The sequence below is a fragment of the Cygnus olor genome, chromosome 1 (genome assembly GCF_009769625.2).
Source record: "Cygnus olor isolate bCygOlo1 chromosome 1, bCygOlo1.pri.v2, whole genome shotgun sequence".
In the NCBI taxonomy this organism is placed as follows: domain Eukaryota; kingdom Metazoa; phylum Chordata; class Aves; order Anseriformes; family Anatidae; genus Cygnus; species Cygnus olor.
This window is the reverse complement of record NC_049169.1, coordinates 62,427,531-62,442,330: the sequence shown is the minus strand read 5'-3', so window position 1 is coordinate 62,442,330 and position 14,800 is coordinate 62,427,531.

Genomic DNA, 14,800 nt, shown 5'->3' with positions numbered 1-14,800 from the left:
AACAGAAGTAAAGACATAAGTTTGTTGCTAGACAAGGAAAAAGCTGGGGCTCCAGCAGAGACAGCAATGCAGGAGGTTTGTAATAAGTGCAGCTGTACAAGAAACATTTTCCAGTTCACTTCTCAGACCAGCTTCCCCATAGTGAAGAGGTGCTATTGCTCTTCTTCATGTTTTCCCACTGTCTTCATCTGTCCACACCTACAAAGGTAGCCTGATTTCAGCTGAAAAAAAGCATCTTAGAAACGTCATTTTGGCCAGCTGAGACATTATCTTCAGCAATTGTAAATGTCAGGAGAGGCATACCATCCAGGTCTAAGAATGATTTACTCTCTTTCTTATGAGTGTGTGGATTCACTTCACGGAGAAGACTTTCAGTGCTAAGCGGCAAATTTCTGAGGCAGGATGTCATCTGAGTAGATGGGATATTAAAATATCTCCAGTTGAAAAATGCCCACAAGGATCATCAAGTCCAACTCCTGGCTTCACACAGGACCACCCAAAAATCAAACTATATACATGAGAGCACAGTCCAATACTTCTTGAACTGTTGCAAGCTCAGTGCCATGACCACTGTCCTGGGGAACCTGTTTCAGTGCCCAATCACCTGCTTGGTGAAGAACTTTTCCTAATATCAATCTGAAAAATATTGCTCATATTAAGGAAGTAAGATCGTAGATGCAGGTATTGTACCACTGTAACTTGTTACACCCCTTCTCCACTCTCTTGGAGATGTATTTGCCCTGCTAATAGAGGAATACTTGAGCTAGTATGTGTCTTGGTGCACGGTACATGGTGGTATCCCCTATGAACCAAAGCTAGTGCAGAACTCCATGTTTCACCACCCCCCATACTCTCCCCCCCAAAAATAAATCCCAATATTAGAAAGCTACACAGGTCCTGGCCTGTTTGCACAGCACACCCAATACAGCTCTCCTTCCCTCCTACCATACAGCCCCTTATATTGTGATGTGTGTAAAATGTTGCTGGGGTCAGAACAGTAGAAGCACACTACCTATGCTGCATTATTGTTCCTAGAGAGTGAACAATCACATTAGATGTAATGTGCATTCAACATTGTTTTCTGTTATCCGCTAAGATCAGATTCCATAAATGTTCATATGGTCAAGGAACTGGAGGATCATGTCTATCTTTCTGCTATAGAAAACGTGGTAAGTTCCTTAGCTATAAATTAGAACAGCAAGTAAGGCAAGCTTCCACTCTCAAAATACACAGGGAGGGTATGCACTCTATGCAAGAGAACAGATTTGCAACCATGTAATTCTGTTATTAATTGAAATATAAAGTGAGTGAATAAATATTTTAAACTAAAATTGAGAGTATTATTTATTTCCAAGCTACATACTAAAATATTGGTGCAACAGAATCTTGCTTTTTAGAGGCATCAGAAAGAAAAGCTAGAAATTCCTTTTCTAAGATGGTTAACCTAAAAGCTATTCTGATTCACCTTTGCCATTCTCTCTTTCCCTCCTCTGTGTTCCAGACCATATAGAAAACATTCAGCTAGGCAAGGAAAGAGGAGCAGTTGCAAATGCTTTCATCCATGTGAGCAATCTCAATGACTGAGCACTGAACCTCATAATGCATTGAGCTTTTTTGATGATGATCAATCAGAGCAACAGCAAATTGTACACAAGTTTTACAGTGTTTCTCTGATGAAAAGAACTTTGACATGGGGAGTATCAAGACATTGAAGACATCCCACTGCTAAAGGTGTAAATGTCAATGGCTTTCACTCCTTCCACAGATATTCTGCATGGCTTTGCAGTGCATAGGTGCTTGTCCAGGAATCTGCAACATTTTTTTTTTCTTTCAACCAGATATTTCTTGACCTCTCCTAATTCATTCTTGTCTCCTGTGAGAGATATTCCCCATAGTGACTCCTTCTGACAGCTGATATAGAAGGACAAGATTGTCACTGGCTATGTGACTAGTAAAACTTCCCACTGTACCTGAGTGGATGACAAGGGCCTTTGGGAAACCTTGTTAGAGTACTTCTAACAACTGACAGCTTACTTGTTTGTAACATCAAAAGGCTGTCTGGAGGACATTTCACAGTCCAGTCAATAATATAAGATCAAGAAAGATATATTAGTGTTATGGAGAAATTAGGTTGTAGACTTACAGAACATCTGGCAAAATACTGAGTTTAATAGAGGTCTAAAATAATGGGTGAAAATAATAGAAATATTTAAATATATTATATATAGGACTCAAGAAAGCCTTGTATAATACACAAACAATCAAAAAAAAAAAGATAATGTTGGACATATGTAATGTATAATTCAAATAAGAATTAACATCCAAAAGAATAGTTGGGAGTTTGTTTTAATAAAACAAAATTCTTCAGACTTAGTTCACCCATATAGACTATTTCCTTTATTTTCATCACAGTACTTGGTTTCATTATGATGTTACCTTTTCTCACAAGGCTTTTGCTTTAACATCTTACTGAAATCAGCTTTAGTGTGAAAAACTTACTGTACAAAAAGTCATATCCAAAGAAGTAGTTTTAAATCTTGACACTGATTTACAGGTCATCAAACAGTGATAGGACGTCACAAATGAGCAAAGCTTCAAGATTTTAATCCAAAAATGGAACTGTAATTGATGTATTACTTTGAACTGTGATCTACTCCAAGAGAATGTCTGGGAATCTGATGGGTTCTGTGCTGGTGCAGATGTGTCAGACTTTGACTATGCCCTTTAGCTCTCTGCTCTCTTCCCACCTGCTTCATGAGGTGCCACTAAAACAATAAATTTGTTACCCTATGCTTATAAGGAACCAGTGGCTGATGATCTGTGGAGGCACAAGAAAATGTTGCTCTGCAGAATCTGCTCAATTCTGCTTATGATTATGAAGAAAAGGATTTTATAATAGTTATTTCCCCCCAGTGCCATATCTCTATCAATGTACCTGTCCTGTCCTGTCCTGTCCTGTCCTGTCCTGTCCTGTCCTCTCCTCTCCTCTCCTCTCCTCTCCTCTCCTCTCCTCTCCTCTCCTCTCTTTTCCTTCGTCAGTCTTTACAGAAAACTTAAGCATTAAGATTTTTTACCACAAGGGGTTAACACGAATGACATTTCACTTCATCAAAAAGCAGTGATTTCACTATGAGTAGTTATTTCACATCCCTGTTTACAGCAGCAAGAAAACACTATGAGATCTACAGTAGTCAAGTTCTGCTTCCTTCTCTTTTATTCCTCAGTTGGACTTCAGGTAAAATGCCAATGTGAAATGCATAGAATTTCTAGTTTCTTACATTGGAATATCTCATAAAAATAGCAATTTCAGTATGTTATTTATTAAGAATCCCTCAATAGTAGATCATTGACCAGAACAGTATTTGGAATTTAAATGGTGTTCCTGAACTACAAGGAGTAATAAACAGACAATTAGATGTACTGAAAGGTATAACCAAGTAACTTGTTGTGGTTTTATTTTAAGACATGAAGACTATATTCAAAATTTGCAGATTTTACTACAACCAGAACTTGCAATCATAGCATCAACTGCTGTGGAAATTATTTTAAATGAGAAGGAAGAAATCATAAGACTTTTGATCATTCAGAATCATTTGGTTTTTTGCCTTTGTGTTTATCTAGCTGTCAAAGTATTTCCTCAAGGCAAATACATCAAGGCTATTTAATATATTTTTTGGTAATATTATAAATAAGCAAAACATGTTTCCTAAGAAAGATGAAACAGAGAATTGTGTACCTCTAGAAGAGAAAAAAAAAAAAAAAAAGGCAAGCTAGAGAAACTTGGGAAAAGAGCGATGAATCACAGAAATTGCTCCAGAAATTGTGAAAAAAATAAGAGAAAAGAATTGTTTTGAATTAATCTCAAAAGTGTTATTTACATGGAGCCCCACCTCCAAAAAAAAAAAAAAAAAAAAAAAAAAAAAAGGTTTTCCAGTTAGAAATATGAATACAAAAGCCTTGTATTCATCCTGAAGCTAAAGGGTTCATTCTGATTTTTTACCCCAGTGTTTTATATATGTATATATATTAAGTGAAAGAATTCCTTTACATAAATACTTATTTATTACTGAATTTGTATTTTGTATACCAGTGAACACATATCCATTTTCACTGGTCTGTCAGATGTAATTTAAAATAAATGAATGAGGTTATGTTCTGACATTTTCTGTTTATTTAAAACAAACAAACAAAACAAAAGCATAATCAAAAACAAAAATACCAAACAAACAAACAGACAGGAGGTTTTTTTAAACCTCCACAGGACAGTAGCCATAAAGACCTATATAATAATTCTTTTTAGATATGTAGACAGGTATTCAGCTGGGCAGTATTTAATTCCATAATTTCATAATTTTCTGGTATTTTGAGATGACCATAAAGGCTACTGCGTCTAGAAAAACTGCCTTATCAGTTTATAGGACTGCTATTTGAAAGTGAGAATTTAACCTTCTAAAGAAAAGCTGTACAAATTGGGCTCCGTTCCCTCTGGACCAGTCATTAAACTAAGAAAAGGTTCAGTAACATTCCTTGACGACAACGAGCTAAAACCTGGCCTGTGTCACCTCTCAGTCTTTAAAGCGTTACTTCTCTAGCCAGCTGGGCCGTGACCCAATCAGTGTTTGCTGTATTAAATGGAAGTATTCACGCAGACATCAATGGTCTGTGGGTTCTATTCTGAAGGAGTGTCATGGCTGTCCTCTCAAATAAACCTGCAAACGGAGACAGAAAGTCCTGATCCAGGAGCTCAACAATATCCTTAACACATTTATTTTTCTAAATATTAGATGTATGTGAAAAGAAAGCAGAATATATGCATATTAGTTTCATATTACATAGAATAATCTATCTGTTAAACATTTCTGAACTGCAGACTCGTTTGAAGATTGTTCAGTTTGCAATAGATTTTTGCAAGAATTTCTGGCATGAAGGCATGTAACTGTAAAGAAACAAAGGAAGAGAAAGTGTTTGCACTTCAAAATAAAATCAGAATTTTCCTCCTGTCAAAGTAATGGTATAGTGTAAAGGCTGTCATATTGGTAAAATAAAAAAGCATTAACTCATTTTAAAAAAAAAAAAAAAAAGCATATGAAATATGTTGAAAAAGCTGTCTACCAGTGTTAGACATCCAATCCATGCCTTTTCAAGGAGAATATATGAAGTCTGAGGTTACTTATTAAAGACAGTAATTAACTGGACTATCTAAGAAAGACATACTTTTAAATGTGCTCTTTCCTGTTACATTTGTCTCCCTCAAACAACTTCTTGGATTGACTTGATGCTAAATTTTACTTTCTGATTCACATAGAGCTCACTAACTGTATGCCTGATTGGGGTGCTATTTGAACTCACCATCTGAGATATCAAATACTTCACTTATCTAGAAACAATGTCCAGAAACTGGAGGAGGATCTTGAGGTCAAATGCCTCACAGAGGCTTCTTCCACTGAACAGTGTGACAAGTTAGCACTGTGGCAATCTGTAATACAATGGAAAGCTCTACCTGACATTGTATCTGAAAAGAGTCCTATCAGACATTTGGTCAGGAATTCTCTTGCTGAAGGAATCTAATTAACTGCCCTTAGGAAGTGACCTAACATTTGAGACTAAAAAGTTTATGTATTAATTTTATTTATTTATTATTTTTTTATGTATTTTTACGGTATTTTGGTCTTTAGATAAAGGACTGCCACCAAAATAGTCTTGTCCCTTACTTCTGTAATTCCACACAGCAGAGATAATTAAAAATGTTTGAACCCCTATGTATTTGCTAGAATGAAATGACATAATAGTTGTTGTTTTATAGTTGTTGTAGTTTTATAATTGTTGTATTTTATTTATTTTGTTTTATTTTCTTATTTATTTTTTTTTATTTTTAATTATTTTATTTTATTTTATTTTACTTTAAAAAATATTTTGTTTTTGATAAAAGAAATGTGTTTTTTCCAAGTCCTGCATGTCATGTACAGTTTTTCATCAGTTTGTCTCGAGGATATTAATTGAAATCAACCTCTTCCTGAGCCCATCCTTTCATTCTCGGGTGCTTTTTGGCTCTGCCATGTTTTTCCCAGAGCTAAGGAAACAAAGTAAGAGTGGTAGTCAAATTCTTTATCCCTTTTTTTTTTTTCCTCTTACAAGTGCACAGCAGAGGTACAGTCACTAAGGAATAAATAACTTATCCATTTGAGAAATGTTTTACTATTTCTTCTCAGCTGAAACTTATTATATATGATGAAGGATAAGGGTTATATGTCTCCTTTATTTTTCTAGCCTGCATATATCAATATAAAGGTCAATTGCCTTTTATAAACACTGTTAAGTTTATTCTGAGAATCATTTTGTGTTAATATAGGTTTGGTGCCTCGTTCATAAGCTATGTATTTCCATTGATCAACTTCAGCTTGTATCTTGTTTTATTGAATTCCTTCTCCTTCATGAATTATGAGGACAGTAGGCTGGGTAGCTGATTTACATTTTCTGTATGTTCAGCAGAAGTTTTTTTCTAAGTTCCTGAAATGACCACTTTCAGTCATGTCTGCACTAAACTGAACAGGCACAATCTTTTACATCTCTCCAGTGGAAATCATTGTGTTTCTATTATGTATTATGCATAATATTTTATCAATCCTCTCTCCACCCTTCAGCTTTAGCTATATCTTTTCTGAGATGTGAAAATAAAGTTGAATGAAAAATGTGAAGTGAGACCTCATAAGCAATTTACACAATGTTATGCAGTTCCCAGTATTCATTTCCTATTCACCCTTTATGCATCCTAACACTTTCATTTATGTAGTTATTTGCTACTTATGCTGTAGCAGCAGTTGCACTAAGCCATATGAAGTGGTACTACATCTTTTTTTTTCTTTTTTTTTTTTTTTTTTTTTTAGGATTATTACAGATAATTTATAATCCAAGTGTGTGAGTTGTTGAAATTGTTTCAATGTGCATTATCAAGCATTTGTCAACAATAAATTTCATGGCTGAAATATTTCCTGAGAATAATTTATCTGATAAATTTAGTGCTTTCTATGACTTATCCATTGCACTATTTTTGATTTTGACAAAGAATTTGTCATTGGGAATTGTTCAGCCAACAGTTTATGTAAACACATTTCAATTTTGATTGTTCACCTTTTGTTTACTTTGACTAGTCATTATTCATGACTTATTATAAGCACTTTCTAATTGACTATATAAGTCAAAAAGTATTGTTTCTTTTTCCTACTGCACTTACGAAATTTTTAAGCAGAAACACAATGCATAATGATCACAGTGAATCAGAGAAGAATGTGAAGAAAATTAATTTCTTGTTCTTCCTTAGAAACATGTATCTACATAATGACAAGAAGACTCATATGAAGACCTACCATCTCACATACATTTACAGAGATAAAATATTATTTTTACAGTATTCATTAACTGTAAAGGGTGAAGCCAAAGCTGTGATCAGAAAACAAATAGTTGAGAATGTGGTAAAGTGCCAGGTGCTCTTTTTTCTTTTGGGCAGATCAATTACCTAATTTTTTTCTACAGAAATTCTAGAACTACATTTCCATGAATAGAAGAGAGGGTATGCTGTTTGTAATTGGAAGTATTTGTATAATGAGAGAAGACATAGAAGCTGCTGAAGAGCTGGCAGGTGTGTCAGAAGCTGTTTGTGGCTGCAATACTGGAGAAATCTAATACTGGAGAAGGAAAAAATGTCACCAGTAAATTAACAGCAAATCTCAACATGAGTATGCAAGTAATCTAGACTGACAAAGCTAGAGAACTGAACACAGATCAAAGAACCATATAATCAGGGGTAACAACTGGTGAAAAAAAAAATTGAATATTGCTTGGAAGAACTGGTTTCACTGGAAGATTTCCTGATTAAAATGTTTTTCTCACTAGACTTTAAACAGGGGACAGGATTTGATGGAAAGACTGCTATTCAGTCAGAACAGTGAGAAAACAGGCAGTGAGAAAAAAAAAAGAAATGAACTGGAAAATTTGGAAGTGATTTGGAAGTAGAAAGAGGAACGCTTCCATAAATTTAAGCTCTAGTGTCCGTTCTAAATTCATTTTAAAATCATTTTCCATGTAGTAAAGCAACTTCCAAATGAAATGAGTTAATATAGACAGGAGGATAGTCACTATTTAAGGAACAAGTAGGTAAAGACACTAATGCCAGGACACACAGCAAAATAACTTCCTTAGAGACCTCTTTTATGATATTTCATAAAGATTCAAAGGCAAATCTCACTTGTGAGGCATATCAAGGACAAACCAAGCTCACATCCCCTTCCCAGCCCTGAAGGTAAATGTGTGATTTTTATTCTGCAATATCCTGGTTGACTAAACTTCTGCATTGGGCTTGTCTATAACCATGTAAGTCTTGAAGTCACTAACTGCCTAGGCATTGAAAAGTAAACCTGCAGTGCAGTTAATTGTTCTGAATTGCATTCTTCATTTCTACTGGTGCTTCAGGAGTTAAAATGCATCTATATAGGCTGTCATCACCTAAATATCTTAGTCAGCTCTCCTGTCTTGATCTATCTTCCCAGAAATTAGCCAGCAGCACTAAGGACTTTACTGGAATTCTTGAGAAAGTCATGTTGCAGTAGGCTGTGGTTCTTTAGAAGTGCCTGTCTTTTTGGGTACCTGCCAATTACTAACTTGCTGTTCTAGAAACAACAGCTGTTCTGACAAAAACACACAACAAATACAAAATACCTGAATATGAGAATATGAGCTGATACATTTTAACAGGAGGTAAAAAAAAAATCATGGAATCCTGGTATAAAAAAAAAAAAAAAGTAAATAAATAAAAACAAAAGAATAAAAGAAGAAACAGATAACTTCTTGAAGATTTCTTGAATACAAACAAAACAAACAAGCAAACAAACAAACAAACAAAAACAGTTATTTCCTGAAATTTAGTCATTAGTCCAGCACTTCTCTGTCTTCAGAAATGAATTACTTTTCAAGGGTGCCTCCTTCTATAGCTATTATTGGCAAAGTTTTACAGCAAGATAAAGTCATATTGTGTTACTTGCCCAACTTCCCCTTTGCAGATAGTTCGACTACAGTGTCTGACAATTGGATATTAAAGTTAGGGTAAATTTGAGGTCTTCAGAAGAGGGCAAAATCAATAAACATCAACAAAAACCCATCTGACAGGAAAGTCCAGCTCTAGAGTAGGTAAAAAGTCTCTAAAGCGTACTGGGTTCCTTCTTATTATTAGCAATAATAATATTAAAAGGTCTTGTGGGAACATCTGAAATGCCTGAACAAAATATTTTCTTTTGTACTCCAACACTGACAAATCTAAGTCGTGTTTATGGGGTGCCTGTTTGCAAATGATCAATGAGGATTCAAGGGTCTCAAAACTGATTTTTTCATTATCACTGAAGCACAGTAAGAAGAACAATAGGAAATGTTATTAATTTACCATAGTAGTCAGATTTGTTCAACAGGAATAATTCCACCAAAACTGTTAAATCAAAGACTGAGAGTACAGATCTTAGCTACCTGATCAATGGCAGAGGTCAAAGAGCAAAAGGGGAAAAAACATGATAAATGAGAAAAAGAAAATCAAAGTTATGATTTATACAGGTAGAAAAAAAAAAAGGAAATAGAAGCATCTTAAAAGCAGGAGACAAAAGGATTTTGTGATAAAGAAAAATGAAGCACAAAGTAATTACGTGAAATGTTCCTGCAATATGATGAAAAAAGACAGGCTTTGAACTTATATCATAAACATAGACAGAGAGATGAAAGTGTATCTCTCAGTAGATTTTCTAGACAGCAATTTCAAGAAATTGAGATTAAAATTAAATTTATTTATTCTTTAAAAGAGTTTCTGGGGTAAAGATATGCTTAAATACACTTTTCTGGTTTACGATTTGAATATACGATTTAAAACATGTAAAAGAACAACAACAAAAAAAGAAACACATAGTGTTCTCCTGTACTTCAGGTCCTTTGTAGGAAGGACATTGAACTACAACTCTGAATTGTAACTTTTACATTGGTTAAAGCAGCAACAGGATTGTCATTCACATTGTCATGGGTTAAAAATACTCCTGAACATGGTTTGGTAGTAAAAGACTGACCTTTTTCTTTTACCATTATCATGTGACTTAATTTTCTCAAAGTACCGTGCAAAATCCAGGAGATGCCTCTTTAACCTTCTATCAGTGCACTACTATGTTTTGGTATCTCCAGAAACCCTTCTGCTAGAACTACTCTTCCAAAGAAGTGTAATTTTATTCATTTAGCACTAGGAGTGAGGAAAAGTTTGGTAAATCTGTATTTGATATGGTGGTGCAGAGGCAAAGAAAAACTGCAGAAAATATCTTAAACCTTCATTATAGAAAGTTTGAATTATATTTTCTGTGGGGCATTTATGTGGCATTATTTTATGATCTTAAATGTATACTCTTGGGATATTCACTTTTGATAATATAGAGATGCATTTATATTCCTTGCAGACGTTGATCTGGATGGTGGGTTGTGCAGGAATAAAGATATTGACATATCCAATGATAAAAGTGTGTAGGAGTCCTTCAAAAACCATGAGAAATAAGTCTGTGAAAAGAGTAATGGAGATAAACAAGCATACAGCAAGTATTTACATTTTAATTGAAGAAATACTGAAGCTAATTATTTCACAGGGTTTTAAAACTAATATTTCCATTTCGGTAATTTGAATCTTGGAGGCTGGAAAAAAGCAGCATGTCCTTTCAGGCACATGTTTTCTTGCAAAGCAATATGAGCAATGAGTCTACTTCTAAAAAATACAAGTGAGATTAAAATTACATATTAACAAAAACAAAAAACAAAAAAGATAATTTATGGATTTTTTGTTTGTTTGTTTTTAAAGGAGCTACACAACTCTACAAGTATTACAATGCTCCAGAAACTAACACTGTTTTCTAAATATTATTTTTCATGTGATTGCCCAGAATTCTTTGCCATCACTTCTTGCTTGAAATAACTTTGAAAAAACTTTTGATTCTGATTAAATCTGAGTTAAGTAATACTTCAGCCTGTCATGTACAAATATCTTGAAAAATTCTCAGTGACAAAAATAAATGATTAAATGTCCATCTTAGCTTTGAGTGATGGTTCTTACAATTATTAACTATAATTTAGGATTTACCAAAATTAGAACAAACAATATTGTATCAGCTTTATTTTTATATTTCAAATTGACAGAATGCCCAGAGAAAATATCTGTAGAAAGACTATAAAGATATATATCTATATTTTTCCCTCTTTACCAACTTTTAATGCAGGTCTGTTGAAAATGAAAATTACTTATTTCTCTGGAACCACATCTTTGAAAATAAGTTTAAAGTAGTAGCTATGTCATTATGAAATTGAATATCTGAGCAAATAGGAAGTAGAAACAAAATTGTACCAACCTTTATTTGTGAACATTTTGTTTAAACGTTTGCTATTTTGAATTTACAATCTGTTTATGAATATGCTTTGATTTAAATAAATATGTTAATTCTAAATTACTCAATGGCTCCATGCAGGTAAGTTTCGTCCTGTCAGATGCTTAAAATATGTGTTCACTAAAGTGTCACATATCATATAGGCCTAGGAAAAGGTTGGATCTGCATTAGCTGTTGCTGCAAAACTTTTATGTACAGTTGTTACTAAGGAGTGAAATAAAGCATGTCTCTTTCAACTACATCGAGCACTTAAATCAGATTTCCCCTCCCCGCGGTTAAAATTTCCAGCCGAGATACCTGAATAAGGAGCCACAACATAGGAAGACTGTGAGATCATGTGAAGAGCAGCGAATTTCCATTACTAAATGGAGGTGTCCACTCTGCAAATGAGAATAATGCAGTAACCTAAGGGTCCAACTGCCCCCCTTCAGAGTATAACCTTGAAACATAGCCAATAAAATAGTAAATAATATTTATTGATTTAGCAACAAGCTCTTAAGAAAAGAAAAAAAATCAAAAAGTCAGTAACCTAATTAACTAATGGACACACCACCGTTATCAATTTACAGTTATACCATTTTGCAAACTATTACACACAACAATGAAATTGCTATTTATCACTCAAATATTTTTAATTACATATGGCTGCTATTAAAATACAATTCTGCCACACCTTCCTCCCCACTCTATTTCATATTACTTCTACTTCATACTCCATCTTTGCTCCACCCTCCTCGACAGCAAGCCTTCTGGGCACAGACCTGATGGAGAGTCCATGGGGTTGTCCATGGAGGCTCCTTCTGTCACCCTTGTGGTCTTGGGCCTGAAGATCAGCATCATTTCTGGCTATAGTCGTTCACACTCCTACCATCAGAGACCGCTATCCTTTGATCTCTTGTTGATTTTACATCTTTTTCTCCATTTCTTTTCTGCACACACCTTTTCAGGGACTCTTCCCAGTCTCTGCCCAGTCTCCTCAGAAATAAGCAACATTCTTTTAGTTAGTTTTTTCCCAATTGATTCAAATTTTATTGCATCTGTAACTATATTTGGCATTTTGGACATCCTTAGCTAAGAAATCTTTAACTTATAGGATTAAAAAACTCCCCCAAACTCCCCTTAAACTGTCTCATTTTTACTGTTTACATATTCTTTACCTTACGTATTTTATTATAGCCTAAATTCCTCTACCTAATTCTTAGTATGTTTAAGTACTTTCTTATTTTACATGTTAAAAATGTGTACACCAGAGAATTATGTTTTTCTCACTCAGAATGTTGAGAATACACAACATTTTGCTCCCACTTAGCTGCTTAATTACAAATTGTTGGCCTTGATATTTCTGTGGACAATCTCCCAGTTTTCTGTAAAAAACTGTCTTGTTTACAGGACCAAGTATTTTACTAGGACTTTTTGATCACAGAAATAAATGAAAAAAAAAATAAAACAACGTGCTTTCAGCTTAGTAGATGATTCATGTCTGTCTTACATGTACTTTCAAAGTACATTACACTTTTACTGCATTTTCTATAGAGTTCCTCTCCTTTGCTTTAGTTGTATATTTTTAATTTGATTTTACAGATGTGTCAGGCTTCAGGATGTCTTTTCACTGATAGCTCTGACATTCTCACTAAGACTTCTCCACTGTTAACAGTTACCTGAGAAACAAGCACACGAAAGTGTGAGAGCTTGTTCCATGTACATTAAACACAATTTTAGCACCCTTGGTTAAAATCAAGTAGAAAACAATCCTTAGAAGTGGCAGAAACCCAGAGGAGGAATCTTGACAGAGCACAGACATTTTGAGAAAGAGAAAGGTGGTGATCCTCTAAAGAATGAGCATCAATCCTACTTAGCAGTCTTTGTACTGTCTCTATCAACATTCTGCTAAGAAGAGTAAATCATTTGATACAAAGACGATGATAGCATGAGACATTCTGGGCAATATAAAAAGATGGATCTGGATACATGGTTCTTGTAGCTCCTGGAGATGCTATTTTTCTGGGTTGTTACAGGTTTATTCTCCAACGAATTCTAGTGTAGGCATGAATACTGCTATCAACGCCATTGAGAGCCATGAAACGGTGAACAACCCCTACTAACTGTAGCCAACCCTTTACAGAGTTGAGATTAAGAATTAGAGTTGAAATGGAGCAATGTTTTCCTCTATAACTTTTGAAGCCATGTATTCAGTATTTTATGCTTCTGTGGCCATTCAAGGCACTGGACTAAAGAATAGCTTCTCCGATTGTCCTCTGTTACTGACTTTACATCTTTAAGAGGCTGAAAATATTTAATTTATAGAAAAAGGAAACACCTTCTTAAAAGAAACCTTACTCCAGATAAAAGAGCATACAAGCTTTCTGGTGTGGCTAACAGGATCATGTATTGTTATACCTGATTGTTTTACTGCAGTATACTGAAGAATAAAAGGCATGAAAGGTGGCTTTTTTTTTTTTTTTTTTTTTTTTTTTTTTTTCCCTAAATGAAAGGGGATTTCTTGAGTGGTTTGGTATTTAGGATTTTTTTCCTTAATATTTCCTACAGTATGTAAAACATGTGAATATCTTCTGAATGTAAACATCCCTTGTAGCTAACCTGCTGTGAAAACTCTGTCTTTCTTGGATCTGTATTTCTTTTGCTTTTTCATTATTCATCAATGTAGTTTGCTCTGGAGTATTACTCTGTGTTCCTTTTTAATCAAGTACAGTGTTGCTGTTAGAAGAAAATTCCTCTTCCTTTGTACTGATAAACACAGATGTGCTTCATTTAAAATCTGAATCAAAGCACTTGAATTCTTTGTCTCTTGAGAGTCTGTGAATGTTACTGAAGTAAAATATTCTCCACAGAGACCTTCAAGGAAGTTCAAAAAAGTGAAAGGTTGTAGAATGCATTTTTTTTTTTATATTTTAATGACCCCAAGAAAGATAAGCTAAGGGATTTATTTGTGAGTTTTGCTACCACTGTTTGACATGAGAAACCTAGATTACACTCTCTTCCAACTAGCTAATATCTGACTTTCAAAGATATTTTGGAAAATTTTTTTTGTTATTATTCTCAAAGACTACTTAGGGGAATGGGTACTTGAATTCAAAGATTTAGACATCATAAGTACTTTCAAAGCCATTGGTCTATTTCTGAAACCCCACATTGTCCTTTACTTCATATCACTCTTTCACACAGTATCCAATTTATTATATATAGGTATAACATGAATTTCTTATCTCAGAGGAGGTCATGAATATAACCTCCTGTCCTCTGTTTAAAACATCTCCCCAACACTGCGGTCATACATAACATTTTCAAGAAATTGCAAGGGTCTTTCTGCACCTTGCTTCAGACTTAAATACATAAAT